This window comes from Notechis scutatus, chromosome 3 (genome assembly GCF_049901735.1).
Source record: "Notechis scutatus isolate UNSWTSFEM ecotype Mainland chromosome 3, rNotScu1.2, whole genome shotgun sequence".
NCBI lineage: Eukaryota > Metazoa > Chordata > Lepidosauria > Squamata > Elapidae > Notechis > Notechis scutatus.
The window spans coordinates 47,031,242-47,048,940 of record NC_142011.1 but is presented as its reverse complement, the minus strand read 5'-3'; the positions used below and the strand labels follow the sequence as shown (position 1 = coordinate 47,048,940).

At 36.6% G+C, this 17,699-nt stretch overlaps 1 protein-coding gene across 5 annotated transcripts in view; it reads right to left on the bottom strand.

Annotated features, from left to right (window-relative positions):
* The window catches only part of LRRN2 (leucine rich repeat neuronal 2), a 149,652-nt gene that overhangs the window by 43,739 nt on the left and 88,214 nt on the right, over positions 1-17,699 (bottom strand). For 2 of the 5 annotated variants that reach the window (XM_087959718.1, XM_087959721.1), the window contains one exon: positions 2,501-2,628. The exons of the other annotated variants lie outside the window; for them this stretch is intronic. The gene's annotated coding sequence lies outside the window, so the exon portion shown is untranslated. The remainder of the gene's footprint in view (positions 1-2,500; positions 2,629-17,699) is intronic. 5 annotated transcript variants of the gene reach the window in all.

Here is a 17,699-nt window from a genome sequence, read left to right as displayed (position 1 = left end):
GTGATTCAGGAAATATGGACAATAAACCAACCATAGGATTCATTGTGAAAGTTTGTTTTATGATTGGTGACCAATTTACTTAGCACATTGCCAACAGAATTAATGAAGATGACAATTTGTATAATTTTAGCATGCTGCCACCTATGGGTTAACTTCAGTTCTAGGTAACTTTAAAAGGAATATATAATCTTTGCTTACTATCTAGACAACAATATGTTTGCCTAGTACCATAATTGCATTATTTTGATTTGCTTGAATATATGTGTACATTTTGTTTCTCTTAGTGCCAATTAAGATCTCCACCTTTTATATCAACTAGTCCAATGTAGGATATGACTTTACAGAAGCAAAAAGAAACAGGGGTACCAGATCCAAAATACAAAATTCCAGGTAACAACTAGACGGAAGCAGAAATCTATAGAAAAACCACGTGATTGACCAGATTGTTAAGCCCAGACATGATAGCCCGACAAAATCTCCAGGGAAGAGAAGCTATAGGGAAGTAAACTGTAACCCAAAAGGGCCTTTTGCTTTAAGAATAATAGCTGGCTCTCTGTTTCTGCCTTCCTGTATGCATTTCGAATATGATACCAGGTTTGGCTAAATTCCATGCCAATCCTTGGAGACTTCTTGGTTCTTGACAGTTTCCAACCACAAAGCTGCTCCATTGATGGAGCAGATGGCAAATAGACTGATTGGCATAAGTACATTAAAAGAACTGTCAGCAGGAATAGGTCATAAAGAAGGAAAGATATCAGTTCAGCTCAGTTAACAAATTAAGGGAATAATAAGAAGACAGAGTATGGGCTTAAAAACTTTAGACCATCTCTTTTCCACTGAGCTTGACAACTTTAAGTGCAAAAGAGAGCAGCTTGCATTCCCTTCTCAAGAGATTAGGCAGCAGAAGGAGTGAGTGGGAGGTCAGTCATCCTAACCTGGGAACAGCTGTGCTGTGAATTGCTCTAAACTGGGACAGACTGAGGAAACAAGGCCCTCTTGAAACACATTGGGTTCATGGGAAAACATATTTTCCTCAACATCCTAACAGTTTTAAGAGAAACAAGTCTGTAGTGGGATAGGATGGCAGAAATGAATACTGAATGGCCTTGTTAGGAGTCTGAGCGATTATTCTGCAGTTTTTCAAAATACAATTTTAGAAGGTGTGTATTCAATCATGTGATTTCTTTGTCTAGTACCATAATTTATAGAAAAGCACATGATTCCTTGCCAAATATGTTGATACTGCTCATACTACACTGTTAAGTTAGTGGCCAGAATGGGCAGGTGACTGTTTATGGAGGAAACAACAGATGGCACTCCCCACTCACCTCCAAAGTAACTTCAAAGTGTGTTTCCCAAATCTAGTTCAAAGAACATTTTTCTGTTTTGTTGTCTCAAATGCTCCTGCCTTAACTGTATCTTATTTTGTAACTAGGAGCTAGGCACCAGATCCAGTTTAAATTACATGCTATACAAGCTTGTTGTGAGATAAAAAGCAGAAGTAGAAAACATTGGTTGCCACCCTAAGTTCTTTAAGACAACAATACATTTGGTTCTTGATGTCAGAAAAAGCAATGTTCTGCTATATCATGCAAACTAATGGCAGCAAAGAAGATGATAACTATAAACTTTATTAGAGGCAAGCAGCATAAAATATGGATGACAGAATTATTGATGAATTGATTTGCAAATCTGAGGTGACAATGAAGTGAACATTTTTAATGTGATTAACTACTCTTATTTCTAACTGACTAATTAATTAACCAGAAGGAATATATGAATACTTTTTAAACCATATTTTCAGAACGCTTAATAGTAAGTTTGCTTGACTAAAATAAATTTTTAAAAGCCACACAGACAATTTGATTCTTATTTAGAAAATTACCTTGATCACATATGTGCAATGCAAGTCAAGGCTTCAAATGTATTCCTGATATTTACCATGCATTCTGTTTTCTTAGATGTTGGCCCAGAATTGGGTTTTTTGGCTTGCTAACAGTGCAAGAGAGAAGGGGACAGCCTTTTCACCAGCATGTGATGAGTGTATCTAGGGTAGAAGTAGTAAACTATGGCCCACCAGATGCTGTTTGACTCCATATTCCATCAGCCTAAACTAGTATGGCTGATGGCTAAAGATGATGAGAAATGTTATGTACAGACACCCGGAGGGTCTACCCAATCTTGCTTTGAGTGCCATCAATGAATACCAGTAAATTTGGGTTTAACAAAGTTTAGAATACGATGGAAGTCCCAAAGGTGCTTTTTCAAGAGGCAATTGGACTTTTTTTTACCATAAAGTCCAGTTGCCTCTTGAAAAAGCACCTTTGTGACAACCATGACCTAGATGACTGAGAATCTCCATAGACAATAAGATGGAAGAGTAATGAGAAAACTGTGCTATTTTATACTGACAATTTTCTTTCTAAAAAGATATCCAGTGCCAAGGTTGGAACAAATCTTTTGCTAATAAGAATTTTCAAGAGTCATTTTAGCATCTTACCATTGCTGGATTTAACATCCTTCAGAGAATCAGGTGTTGACAGTCTGCAAATTGGAAATGGGCAAAAGACCACAGCAAACTTTTGTTCTAAAGTGAAACTCTGTTGATTGTAGTCTTTAAAAAATAAACTGTGGATAATGGAAAAAAAACCCCAAAGGAATTCTTAAGCACTATAGGAAGCAGCCGTACAATCTGTCAAATTAATATTACCATTTTTCAACACTTGTATTACTTGTTTACATAGTAATGCTGTGTATAATGACTTCAGGGTGCAGGGTTGCCTGTATCAGCAAACTCAAGTTTTAGGTTCTGTCTGAAATGGAATCAAAATAAAGCCACCAAGAAATAAAAGGGAAGTATTAATAAGGGGTTCATGAAGTTTACAGAATTTGGGAAGAAAACTCTCAGCTTTCTTTCCTATGCTTCAATAGTCCAAAGAGGAGATTAGGAGCAAAACTGTTCAGGTGTGAACTATTTGCAGCATTTCTCAAAATAAAGCAACCACATTTCAAGAGATTGCATTTAGAATGGAACAAAATATGCTGTCTGTTTTAAGTATTTTGCTTTGAATGTTAAGAATTCATCACTGTTTCAAAGCAAAATATAAACCACATGCATACATCCAACTCCTATTAACTAAGGCCCAAAAGAATGGCTTGAGCAATGTTTTTGATTTTATTCCAAAAAAGATGGTCTAGAATGCTCAGAGGTACAGCAAATGTAGCATCTGTTTGACACTTTTTAAGACAAGGATATAGTTTCCCTGGAACCTTGCAGCTGCAAAATGACAACCATACATTTCAAGGAAAAGACATGACTCCTTATGACTTAGGAAGGAGAAGTGATAATGTTTTAATGGCAGATTACCATATATTATCTCAAACCTACTCTAATCAAATGATGCAGCTGAGGTTCTTTCTCCCTGTCTGAAGACTGTGAGGATCTAGATTGGGAAGAAGAGGTTCAGAACTTCAGATCCTAGCAAGATCAGATGCTTTAGATTTTGTAGACACTGGGTCCATCATTGATTCTTGAAGGTATTGCTCCACCCCCAACAGTATCAGTGCACAACACTGGGATCTTCCTAGATGTAAGGGTCCTGCATGAAGAGCAGATGACAGCTATGGCTTGGAGGGTTTTTGCACAAATAGATCTTGTACACCAGTGTATGAATTCTTGGGATGTTCTACACACCATCATTCATGCCTCGATCACCTCTGGATCACTACAGCTGGTTGTTTACAAGAGACAGAAAGTTGCAGACACATATACTAAAAACATTAGGAGAATAAGAGGTAATAGTAGTGATTAGGATATCTGTTGCTCTTTCCTCTTCCCCATGTCTTGCCATCCATTCAAAGGGTTGCAATTGGGGGAACCGATTGCAAAGGTTACTCTGATTTGTGGTTGGATCTGCTGATTGCTGAATCCAGTATTCTCCTTTCATTCCTACCATTACATTACAAGCATGTGGGATTTATTTGTTTGGCAAGTGCTGGCAGCTTTAACTTACCCTCCTTTTTTGATGCACAGTGCAGCTGAGCTACTGAGATCCTAAATTACATATTGGAGGCCAAGCTCAATGGAGAATTTTAAATTAGACAGTGGACAAATTATACATTCTGTTCATTGTCAAGTGAGATTAAGAAACAGCTTGTATTATCTCATTCTACACTGGATTTGTGCTTTGCATTGAATTAGAGTCCAGAACCTATTTCCCGTCCCAGGCTGGTACCTATGTATGACCTCCCAGGGGTTTTAACATGGTTTTAAAACTTTATATTAATATTTTATACTGCTCCTGTGTTATAGCAGTTAGGATGTCTTTAGCCTTTAAGAGGTTGTTATTTTATAGCTCAAGATGTGATCAGTTTATAACATCCTTTTCCAGCCTATTGCCTTCTGGCTCCAGAATCACTGGATTTCATCTCTCATAATCCTCAAGTCTCATTTGGTTCTTCAGGTTTTTAGACTTGTGTCTTCTGTGATATAGATATAGGTTTTGCTTGTGTTCAAATGATGCCTTATTAGAGGCCTCTTGGGTAAAGAATAGGAAGGTCCAAGCTGATCGCCCTGTGATGAGGTTCCATGCAGAAAAGCCAACCAAGCCTGGTGGGGGGAAGGTTTCCACAAGCCTAAGTCCTATACCTGCAATAAATCTGTTTTCTTTTTATGTTGTACAGGTCACCTTCAAGAAGTGAGGGGAGCCGAATGTCAACTCATAAAATATTTCTCTGGTCTTTTAGAGTTGCCCACAGAAAGGGAGGAGGGAGTAGTGTAGCAGCTTGCAAAACCGAAACTGCATTCCATAGATGTTTTCAGTTTCCAGGCAACCGAAGTTTCTGCCATGCAAAATTCTAACTAAAGAGTATGATTGATGACTCTTGGCTATGGATGTGTCCCATTGGAGTATATGAATTATGATACGCCTGGGGGGTGGGGGAAAACCATGGTCAAGGGTGACAGTGAATGATGTGTCTCAGAGTCAGCTACATCCAGGCACCCCAGCATGTCTTCTCCTAATAAATCTTTGAGCTTTGAAAATCAGGCTAGAGACTCATGATTTAAATGGGGGTCAATACAGGAGCCCTGACATTATATTTGTTACCCAAAGAACAAGTTACAGGGTAGCTACAATTATTCAGTCAAAAACACGATGCCAGGTGAATCTCACAGCCAAACTCAGTGATGACATATGCCTTCTGCTGCACCGCATAATCTGCAGTGCACAATCTCATAACTCCTGCTCAACGAGCAGGTGGCAATCGTGGTTAGGAGACCCTTTGCACAACTTAATGTTGTGTGCCAGTTGTATCCTTTCCTGGATTGGGAGTCCCTGAGCTCAAATACCTCAAACCCTGGTCATCTTACACTTGGACTATGCAATGTGCTCTAAATGGGGCTACAGCCTTGAAGAGTATCTGGAAGTTGTAGTTGGTGCAGAGCACAGTTGCATGGGATATCTTGGGGCCCTTAGAATGGCCCATTTATATCACTGTTCCCTGAGGTGCACCGCTGCCACTTTGTTCCCGAGTCCAATTAAAGGTGTTGGTTATCATCTTTAAAGTCATTCATGGCATGGGTCCAGGCTATCTGAAAAACTGGCTTGCCCCAGTGGGATTAGTCCACTCCATTCATGCTGGAAGAAGGGGCATGCTATGGACCCCATCAGCCAAGGAATTTCAGTTGGCAGAATACAGAAGAGCTTTTTATGCTATGGCTCCAACTCTCTTCCCCCCCGAGGTCTGATCTGTTCCCATGCTTTTGGCCTCCTGAAAGGCCGTGAAGACATGGCTACACCAATTAGCCTGGGGTCCTAATGGGGGTATGGCATATTGGAGGTAGCTAATGGATTAGAGAACATCCCATCAGCTTCCTGGGTGCCCTTTGCTGCCTCTCTTTTCATACTGGTTAGTAAACAGAGTTGTAGAAGTTTATAAACTTTGGATCTGTTTTGCAAGGGAGATGGAATATACAATTGGTGAAATAAATGTATCAGTATTCAACAGGGGGGTGACAATTAATGTGCATGTGTTTTTATGCATTTTTTTCTTGTCTTTTTTTTGGAGTTTGTATTTTAATTTTGGGAATAAAATAAAAAAGTTGAGAGAGGGAGGGAGAGGGAGGAAGAAAATTATGTTAAAGGAGGTGACAGATTGATCCTTTTTTCATAGCTGGCTTTGGAAAGCAAACAAAAACAACAATAACAAACAAACAATCACATTGTATAAATTCAGGAGGGATTTTTCCCTCACAAGGAAAATGATGGGAGAATTAATTTTCCTTCCTCCTTTGCATAATTGTCTTGATCAGGTTGCCGTGAAGTAGGAAGTAATGCAGTTTGTTACAAATTGTATGCATTATTTATGTTAGCTCTTCTAACTCCAATAGCTGTCAGAATATTTTGGACCAAATTGGGTAATATCTGTCCTAGCTCTTATCTCCACCACTTAAAAAGTAAAAGCAGAAGAAAAAATGGAAATAGGGATGCCTTTTATATTTGCAAAATGTGTCTATATCTTAATTTGATTATGACTCTAAAGCCCTACATGGCATGGGACCAGTTACCTGAGGAACCACCTCATCCACATCACATTGTCCCATTCCACCTGGACAGGCAGAGAAGATATTTTATGGACTCCATCAGTTAAAGAATTTCAACTGGCGACTTCTGGTTTGAGCTTCTTTGGCAACAGACCGAAACCTCGTCTCTGTGAGGCTTCGATCCGTGCTCGCCACTGGAGCACCCCGAGCTGGCTGGTTTCGGGGCTAAGCCACCCCGTAGAGGTGGTGAAGAGGGGGGAGACTGCCTGTAGGGTTGAGGAGAGCCGCATCTCTCCTCCTCAGCTGGCCATTACTCCCTTTCCCGAAGGCGGTTGGAGCGGTGGTCAGAAATGGCCACCACAAAGAAGAACTCGACCGGAAAAGAATGTGCAGGAGGAAGATAAGAAGAGAAAGTTTTGGTTAACTGGGTCAAACAGCAAAAGCAACAAGTAAGGTACCCTGGAATTGAAACTATTAAAAAAAAAACAATAACATTGTTCCCTAAGAAGATTTTTAAGCTGAGAAGGAGAGAGAAAAAGGAAAAGATTTGGTTTTTTTTTCTCCTTTTCCTATACTGACAGCTAAGAGACTTAAGCAAGAAATTGGAAGAAAATCCACTTTGACATTAATAGGCATTTAATGCTGAAAATAAAAAGTCAAAGGGATAATAAAGATTTCTGGATAATCAAAAGCTTTTGAAAACAGGAAAGGAGAGAAAAAGAATAAAAGGGCAGGATCTGGAAGGGAGGAGATTGCCCGGAATTAAAAAGAACTTACAGCAAAATCTCAACAAGACTTCCAAAAGATACATTCTAACTGAAATATTGCAACAAAAACCCCAGGAAGAGAAAGTGGAAAAAGAAATAAGAAGAAATAACTCAGGACTATTTGGATTACTTGATGATTTCTGGATTTTTGGTTATTGTATTTGAATGACTAAAATCAATCGGGTGGTTGTTTAAAACTGTTTAAAATGGCTCCACTTTTAGAAGAACTGAAAATGGAACTTAAAAAGTACAAAGAAGATGCACAAGAAGGGAGAGGTTCTTTTGGCTTCGTAATTCAGTTTTTAGAAATGGAGATTTGGAATTATAAGAAACAACAGGAAATGCCTGCAGAACAAGAAGATTGCGACAAAGAAGAAGCCATCTTTAATGAACAAGTAATCTTAGGTGGGAGAGAAAAAGGAAAGCGGGGAAAGAGAATGGAAAGTTTAAGACTGGGAAAAACACCCCCCAAAATAGAGTGAAAAATAAGTATAAAATCAGAAAACAACAGAAGAGGGAAATGCAGAAGAGAGTATTAGAAGTAGAGAGACAAGGGGGTAAAAAGGGGAGGGAGAAGATGAGAGGGAAGAAAGAAAGGAAAATAAGTTATAAAGGACAGAAACAAAATATAGAGAAACAGGGCCTATTTAGAGATAATGGGTGAAAATTTAATGGAAAAAGGGATTCTGCAAAGGTACATAAGATAGTATTGTTATATTAGAAACAGAAATAATTTTAGAAAATATGAAATAATGTATGATTAAAATGTTTGATAAAATAGCTATTGTAATTCAGTGGAATGCCTGTCAATAAATAAACGTAACAAAATGAATATTTAATGATTTACAAAACATATGTGAAGAGAAATAAGGGAAAAATTAATTATGGAGATTATATGTGTCTTTAAGGAAGTATGATATTTAATTGAAAAGAAGTGTTAAAGATGTTAAGATTTTAATGATTATTAATGATAGAACTGAATTGGAATGGAATGAGGGTTCATAATTACATATATTTATAATCTTTTTTTTAAAGAATATAGTGTGTATTATAAGAATGTACCAAGCAGAATTCGATTGGAAGTTATGTATTATGTATTGTATTGAAGGTCATAACCTTAAGGTATATATTGAAGTTTAAATAAGAGTTGAATGGATGTAATTAAAAGATATAAAGGTGTCATACTCCAATTAGTAACTACAGGAGAAAATTTGTTTAATGAGAAAAGATAATATGAAATTGAAACAGAACAGACAAAAGTATAAATATAATGATTTGAATTGAGATGAGATAATCAAAATAAAATTGAGAAAAATAAAAGAGGGGAAAAACTATATAGAAAATGTAGAATAGTATAAAATATGGAATAGAACACAAAAAGGAGCATGAAATTGAGTTTTGTGTCTGTATAAAGAAGTTCAACCCGGGACCATGCTCTTTTCAAAAAAGATGTTTTACTTGTATTTTGTATGTGTGAAAACCCAAATAAAACTTTATTAAAAAAAAAAAAAGAATTTCAACTGGCAAAACCCAGGAATTTTCTTTGCCATTGGGCTTGCAATAATCTGTCAGCATCTCATGAAGAACTGCATGTTTTTTGGTTAAAGCATCAGACTGGTCTACAGTCACTCATTGCCAAGCAATTTTAACATCCTGATGCAAGGAGTTGAAAATGAAGACTGACTGACATCTGGCAAAACCTATCTGATAAGATCCAAAAAAAGGGGCAGGCAACTACAAGGCAATTACCTGCTTACAACAAAGTTTCAAATTGCAATTTTCAAAGAGGAACAAAACACTAGCTCTTGTTTTCACTAGAGGATTTTTGGACAACTGTAAGAGAGGGAAAACCAACTTGAATGCAGCTTGAATTGACTAAAAGAAAGCCTTCAATTCCCTGTCACATGATTGGTTAATTAAGTTCCTAGAAATAGCAGGCCTTAATATAGATAGTCCTCAGCTTATATCCCTAAAGGAACCTGCCCATTACAGTCATAAGCTATGACAACTGTAAAATGGCTGATGTGACTACCCAGTTTTATGATCTTTTTTTGCAGCTGTAGTTAAGCTAACACTGAGGTTGTAAAGTGACTGCCATGATTGTTAAGAGAACACCATAGTTATTAAGCAAACAAATTGTTCACTGTGGGCTAATTTTGCTGAAAATTCCAGCATCATAAAATGCAGTCATAAAATCTGGGGACACTGCAAATACTGTAAATGTGGGCTGGCTCATTGCAGTCATGTGACCACAGGGAGGGATGCCCAGCTGTCAGAACTTCAGAACCCTGTAATAAGTACCCCTGGAGAGATCCGTCATAACCTCAAACAATTGCTAAGAGAGAAAGAAACACAAAACGCTGAATTTTGAACAGATCTGTTTGGCATGATGTTTCTGATGATGTTTTCTGATTTCATCAATTTTTCGCCTTTTGCAATCACTTCAAAAGTAACAATCTCATTCCATTCTGCCTCTTGGAATTTAAGTGTGTGCACTACTGGAAGGCAGATATTACTAGTTCAAATAGTGTGTTCTTTGAATTTCAAATGCATGAATTAATTTCAGCAGTGGAATTGGGAATTAGGAAAAAAGGCAGTCATGGAATTTGAAATCCTACAGGGGATTTACCCCAGAGTAATTCTTACATGTTCTGGATCAAGTGTTCCATAGCTGTGATTATCAAAGTCTCTGCTACCTAGCTGTTAATCTTGAATAAATCTTCTTAATGACCACCTTCTTGTTTAACATTAAAATATCTATGTAATGAAACTGCAGTTACATTGGATGAGTCATTTGTGGTTACTGCTGACAGAAGCATATGTTTGTGCAATAATACCTTTGGCACCATGTTTGAAATAAAATATATCCTTTCTCACATATCAAGGAAGGATTGATAAATCACACTTCTATAGTACTGCAATGTTTTAGCTAACCAAATGGCTTAATTCTGTGTGCTACTGCTCACTAGGAACTATAGCTTAATGTATTGATCATAATTTAGTAGAAGACGCTACACTTATTTTTTTACTGTGATGTGTGAACCTTGCCATCATATTTTTTTTATATTTGGCTCTTCCAAATATATAAACTAGTATAATATTTAGAGAATAAAAATGTTTCACTGAACCAAAGAGGTAAAGGGGAAACAGTCAAAATAAGAAGATAAGCTTAGATGAAGCAAACAAATGATTTATATTCCTAGAATATGCAAATACTCAAAAATGCAATCAGATCCAAATTATGAAATTTCTCAGTCTATACTGTACTGTATTAATAAGATGCCAAGATATATAAACAGTAGTTATCCATAATTTCTTTCCATCATGCAATCTGAATTAAAAAGCCTTCAGATATGTAAAACAGTTTTCCCCATCTATGTTTAATTTATGCTCCACATGAAAAATATAATGTTGCTGTTTTGATATATTCCATTGCAAGCATAGAGGGATTTCTCATATAAAAGATTTGAATAGAACTCAAAGGAATGGGAATAAGTTGAGTTAAACCTTACAATTCAGGGTTGTAGCCAATTTCAAGTAAATGATTCCAGGACACAAATCATGTTTACATAAGATATTTGCAAAGGCATCCATTCAGTTAATTTAGAATTGGTCAACTAGATATGAAGTGTTAAGCAAAATTAAAATCCGGGGAATCTTCTTGACATAGGAGTAGATAGGATATATATGTTAGGCATATTAAAAGCAAAGGAGTGCCAGGGAGGGAAGGAAAGAAGGAAGCTTTCTGTACATGGTGCCTGTTGCCTGGCAACCCAGAAAAGAGAGAACACTTCCTTCCTCTTTGTTTCTTTTCCTCTCACAGTCAAAAGGACCATTCTCTAATGTGTGGGTAGAAGAAGAAGCCAACGCTGCATCACATAGTTTATTTTCCTGGAGTATACAGACGTGTATACATATCTACAGAAAGGCAGGATGGAGTATTCATATAAGTATACAGACTTGTATACTTATATGAACACTCCGTCCCATCTTTCTATAGATGTGTATAAACCAGTTATTTATTATGGTTTGGAAAGTCTAATATATCCCATATGTTTTGTTTAGCCTCTTTTCAATACCAAGGCACAAAAATTATTTTATTGCATTTGAATAAATTTTATTTTTTGTATTTTTAAATTCAGCCTCTTTGTAGCACCATTTCTAAATGTGGTCCATTTGTGTCATTTATAAAGAAACATTTCATTTGTTTTTTAAAACTGACACACACGTGTGCACATATGCACATGCACACACAAAAATGTGAATACTGCATTGTGGCAACATCTTATTATTTATTTCAAAATAAGCCCAGCATGCTTTGGGATTTACTTTTAGGTAAGCATACACTGGATTTTAAAAGCTTGGGTTAATCTTTGTAGCAACAGAAGATATTAAATGGGAAGTAATCAATGTTACCCTTTTTAAGGGGTAAGCAAAGAAATAAAGGTGGAAAAAAGGACTCCTTGCTAAATTCTAAACTTTTGTAAAAAGGCATCATAAATAAAAATGAATACTTTTCATCCTGATTTTCTAGTAAAGAGAATATTACTATTTTTTTAAAAAGAGTATTTCTACAAACTTACTAATTATGGCAAAAAGAAAGACAAGGCTATAGAAACAGTGTGCCATTTCACACACTGTTGTAACATGGCAACCAAATCTCTCTCAGCTTTGTTAGCCTTCCTAATCTGTATGCTTTGCTACAGCTTCCATCCACTGGGTTAGTACCATGGCAACCCCATGATCTTTAAACACATGAGTTTCTGCTGTGATCCCAAATTAAGACATCAGTAATGGTCTCTGTGTGTGTGTGAGTGAGAGAGAGAGAGGGGGGGGGGGCATTTTATTAAATTCCACTACTTTATGAATCCCCGAACCTTTTCATTTTTCATTATTGTACATATTTTAATACATCTGTTCCAGTCAATGGAAATGCTACTACTCCATTCTGAATTCACTGTTGATTTGAACTATCATCCTGATCCTGTTTGACTGTTGTTGGAGGAAAAATACGTCATGTAAATCTCAAACCCTAGCTAAATCAATTAATCAGTTGACTAAAGGTTTAATTCACCTGGATTTGTTTAAGTGTAATTCCCTGGATCAATTAAGTTCACTTAAATGTTAAGTGTTCTCTTTCCATTCATATGTGAAATAATGTCTTTGAGAAAACTCCCACAAATATTCCTCCCCCACCAAAAAACACACCCAAAGCAGAAACAGATCACAGCCTATATGAACATTGGTAGTTTTTTCACAATTCAGTATCTTCCCAGGAAAATGATATGACTTTGAATATACATGTATGTGGACATATTGAGGATTAACTTACAAAATCATTGTAAAAGTATGAAAAAAGATGTGTTTGCATTATTAATTCAAAGACAAGTGTTTCATATGAATTCCAGTGTGCTGCAAGTGTGCTCTTAGAAGAATTTTCAAAGCTAAATCGTCCTATTTCCTTTCCTCTCCTCCCCTTCCTTTCTCTTCCTCTCCCTCTCCCTATCCATCCAACCATCTCACCATTTAACGTGTATTCCATTGAATCTATTATATTATTTCCATATAGTATGTTATTATATGATGAAAAATACGCAATTCTATAAAGCTATTGCTTCCCTACATAGGAAGTTTTCATTGAATAAACACTGTTCAACTTAGAGCCTTCCAGTTGATCTCCATATTATGCCTCAGGCAAAGACAGCTACATAAGAAAGGTCGGGTGTGCTCATAGATCTTTGGTAGTGGTTCTGTGGGATGACGGAAGGCATATTTTAGATGATTTGTATTTTTTAAAAAAACCTTCTTCTTATAAAAAAATGTTTAAAATAAAAATTGTTACCCAGATTATTTTATATTTTAAGCTAAACTGGTCATCTGCAAACCAGTGGCACATACTGAAGTCAGTATAACTTGGCTGTTGACAATCATACACAGCTGCTTTTCAGTTGTTGATGAGTGCTGGTTTCCAAAGGCTGAAGCGATCATCTGAATTTTCTTGGAACTTCTCCAATTTTATTGGAACCATCCCCTAAGTGAATTTGCTAAAGGGCAAAGCCTTAATGAAGTTGCCATGGCAACTACATATTCCTAGCCAAGTCTCAGCTGCTTCTTTTATGATATTATAATATTGGACACTATATTTAAATGAACCTGTAGCTGTTATGGATGCATTAAAATTAATTTAGAGTCACAATGATTCTGACAATATTAATTGAAATATAGCCTGGCTGGTATGATTTCATTAATCAATAGACTAAACCAGTGTAACATCTCTGACTCTTCTTTCCCACCTGCATCAATGCTGGTTCTGGTTGAGTTGAACCTAAAGATGGTAAAAAAGGCACCTTTCTTATAATTATGGGCACAAATTGTATTACATGGGAGGAGTGTCTTGGAGCTCTTTAATTGCCCTTCACTTCTCACCCTGACATGCATCACATCAAGTATTTTCTTGTTTGGTGTATCAACAAAAAGAAAACTTTAGGAAAGGGGATTTGTTTGAAACTTTGTGAATGAAATGGAGATGCCTGGAAGTTCCCTGTCACTGCAACAAACTATTATCCAGAAACCAAGTTGTGTGATAGAATAGCAAAATTATTTTATACATATAATTTTTATTTGAAGATTTTAATGAACAGGTTATCTGAAGGACCGTCTCTCCCAAGTTACATCCACCTGACCCATCAGAATGGGGAAGCAGGGGAAATTGTGGGTCCCCTCTAAGGCGATACATCTGGTGAGATCCAGGAGGAGGACACTGTCCGTGGTGGCTCCCTTCCTTTGGAACGTCCTCCCTGCAGAGTTTAGACTTTGACCAGGGGTGGGATTCAAATTTTTTAACAACCGGTTCTGTGGGTGTGGCTTAGTTGGTGGGCGTGGCTTGGTAGTCATGTGTCTGGGTGGACGTGGCTTGGTGGTCATGTTATTGGCTGGGCGTGGCCATCTCAATATCACTCACATCGAGGCATGCATCTCCTCGCCTGGCTTCTCGTGACTGTGGGGATGCTGCAACAATCATAAGTGTGAAAAATGGTCAAGTCACTTTTTTCAGTGCCATTATAACTTTGAACGGTCACTCCACACAAGCAAAGTACCAGCAAAGGAGGGGAAATAAACTCCAGAGAAGTTCCTGAGACAGGAAGTCTAGTCCTGCCAAGAACGTAATAGGGGGTAACGGAGAGGCAGTTTCTGTAAGCAACACCAGAATGTTTCCTTCCTGCCTTCCTTACAGGATTAGGCCAGTAATTTCTTCTAACAACCGGTTCTCCGAACTGCTTAGAATATTAACAACCGGTTCTAGCGAATAGGTGTGGACTGGTAGAATCCCACCCCTGACCTTGACCCTCTTTTGCAGAGCCCTAAGATCTTGTTTTGTCAATGAGCCTAGGGAACCCAGATGACATCCCTCAAGTGGCTTGTTTGACTGATTGCTGTCACTGGGGGAAGGGTAGGGGTGTGTGAGGAGGTTATTATTTTTATAATTGTATATTGGGTTTTTATTTTTTGTAAGCTGCCCAGAGTCACTAAAAGTGAGTGGGTGGCCATATACATTTCTTAAATAAATAAATAAATAAATAAAAAAGATTTTAGTGCAAAATAATACAAAGTAAATTCAAAAATAGAGGGAAAAGTAAAGAAAGTGTTAAAAGTGCAAAGAAAAAAGAGTGATATAAAGGAAATAAATATATAAAGAAGTGACTTCCAATCTTTATCACAACAGGAATAAACAAGTTTGGTAGCTCTTCATCCCATAAGGTTATAAATAAATAAGCATTATTCCCATAACCCATTAACAAATCCAGCGAAAAGTCTACAAAAGATTACCAGAATTTCATAAAACCATGTTTTATTTTAATGTTGATCAAATAACTCAACTTTATATTCCTTCCTTTTACTTATGAAAAACTTAATCTTTAATTCATTCAAATATCGCCGTAGGAGTTGATCTCTTAAGTTCTTTTTTATCCCATTGCAAAGGACTTCTTTGAGGCTTTAATAAGCTTCTTTTCTACTTTCAGTAAAAAAAATATTATCCAGATCAGTTCTCTTAATTTAACTTCTGTTATTTCCCCTTTAATTTTTAAAACTTCAGTCAGCTTCTTCTGTAAAGCCAAGCAAGAGTCCTTATATAAGTAATTATTTTGGCCAGTCAGTTAAATGGTTTCTGTTTAGTAATCCACACTATTTTTTAAACCAATACTTTTAATTCTACTACTTTGCATCAAGCAAGATTTGTTTCACATCTGTTATTCCTTCATTAACATCCTTTAGATATAATCTATCCATACAATATTTTTGATATTATAGCTACTAATTTCTGACACCATTTTTCAAAGATCTACTTTAACATTATAATGTTCTATAATATTGTATATATAGTTATATTTATTATAAAAGTATATAAAACTTTCACCATTCTAAATTTGTCTAGGTCATTTATAACTTCCTTGGTTCTAAATCTTATTTAGGTTTTTTTTTGCCATTTATTTCAAATTCTTTAAGCTCTTAAACTCATAATTAATTTTTTGTTTTCAAAAACAAAGAGAGACTCACCAGATGGCTTTTCAAATTAAAGCATCAGAAGTGAGATTAGTGAATTTACTGCCCCTCAGAATGCTTTGCTGAAGTTGCCAGCTTTGGCATGGCCTCTGAGCCAAGCTCCTAGACATGGGTGGATCATGTCCCACTGGGTGCTGTGCCCACTGATTCAGCAGCCACTGAATCAAACACTGACATCCTTTCAGGTCCCTCCTCAGTCAGTACTGATCCTTTCAGAGTCAACAAGAGTTCCAAGAAGCAGGGAAAACTCCCTTGGTCTGAGAATCCTGCAACCCATCAAAATAAGCACCTAATGAACAAAGTGGCAAGTAAGCCTGGCGTCTCATTACTGACCACAGTTGCACAAGGAAAGCTTCAATGGTGTAAAATTGGTGGAGGGAGGATTTAAACTGGGCAGGGACTGCCTTTTGTTGCTAGAAGTGACTTTGGTATCTGGCTTTGTGCCTTATTCTTGCTCTTGAACCCTATGTTTTCAACCTTGGGACATTCCTGTCTCTTCCCTTGCAACTTTTCAAGATGTGCTATTTTATTTTATTTTATTAAAGATTTCAATTTTCAATAATAAAAACTAATGCAAACTTTGAAAAAAGAAAAAAAAGAAGCAGAGAAGAAAAAAGAAAAAGTATAAAGAAGAGTAAGAGAATAATAAAGGAAAATAAATGAAGAAGTGACTTCGTCCTTCCTTTACAAGTATGAACAGTTTTAATAACTTATCACCATCTCTTAAAATACAATCAATGATCTTTTCTTCCCCTGTCCTAGCTTTTTTTTCTTCATTTAAAAGATTTATATTGATGCACATTGTAAGGAATTCTGGGTGGCTCACAACAACAATAAAACCTATAAATAAAACAATCATAAAATAATAAAAACAGTAAAGCCAATCTTGTGCCTTAATTGCCCCTATGGGGTGTCCCACGGCAGTTGCCCTACTTCCATGCCATCTATCTATATACAATCCTATCTCAGTGCCTCAATAAAAAGTAGGTGTTAATGGCCTTCCAAAAACCTAGAAGGGTGAGTGGGGCTTGTTGAATCGCCAGTGGGAAGATGTTCCACAAAGTAGGGGCAGCAATGGAAAAGGCACACTTCCAAGACCTGCAACTAGATGGCAAGATTTAAAGGAAGGCCTGGAGTATGTCTATTCCAGCTGGCGAATTCTGGGAATTGCCAAGTTTGAAAAACACTGAACTAAAGCATATTATTTCTGCTCAGACAGAACTTGTTGTAACGGTTACGTTAGTGTTTGTGTGGAAATGAGAGATAGGATTTTTCAACAGTGATTCTGCATTTATAGAATTCCCTCCCATTGGCTTCATCAACAAAAACTTTTAAATGGGCTTTGGATGCATTTGTTTTTAATTGCTCTTAGATATTGAACTTTCAATTGATTAATGATTTAGAATGTAGCAGATTTAATAGTTTCATTTTGAAGGGAAGCTCTTTTGATTTACTGTTAATTAAATGTTTGTATTTTTATTTGAATAGCATCCAAATATACCCTAATGTGAACTGAATATTGAAGTCTTTTTCTTATAATGATATGTTTGTGAATCTGTGTTTCCCTGTAGAGATCACATAAAACTAACATTTGTATTAGTTAATTGGTTAATCAAAAACATTTGACAGGAAAGAAGATAACTCAGGATTCTTTAGGTAATCCCAAAGAATACCTAACAAAGCAAAATTTCAATTCATGTTAGATGGAAATAACTAAATATTTTCCAGTATCTGTCTATGATAGATCACTGACCATATGTGATCAGTGATATGATCACAGTCATATGTGACCACCATTTCATTCCATTTCAGTATCATATAGACTG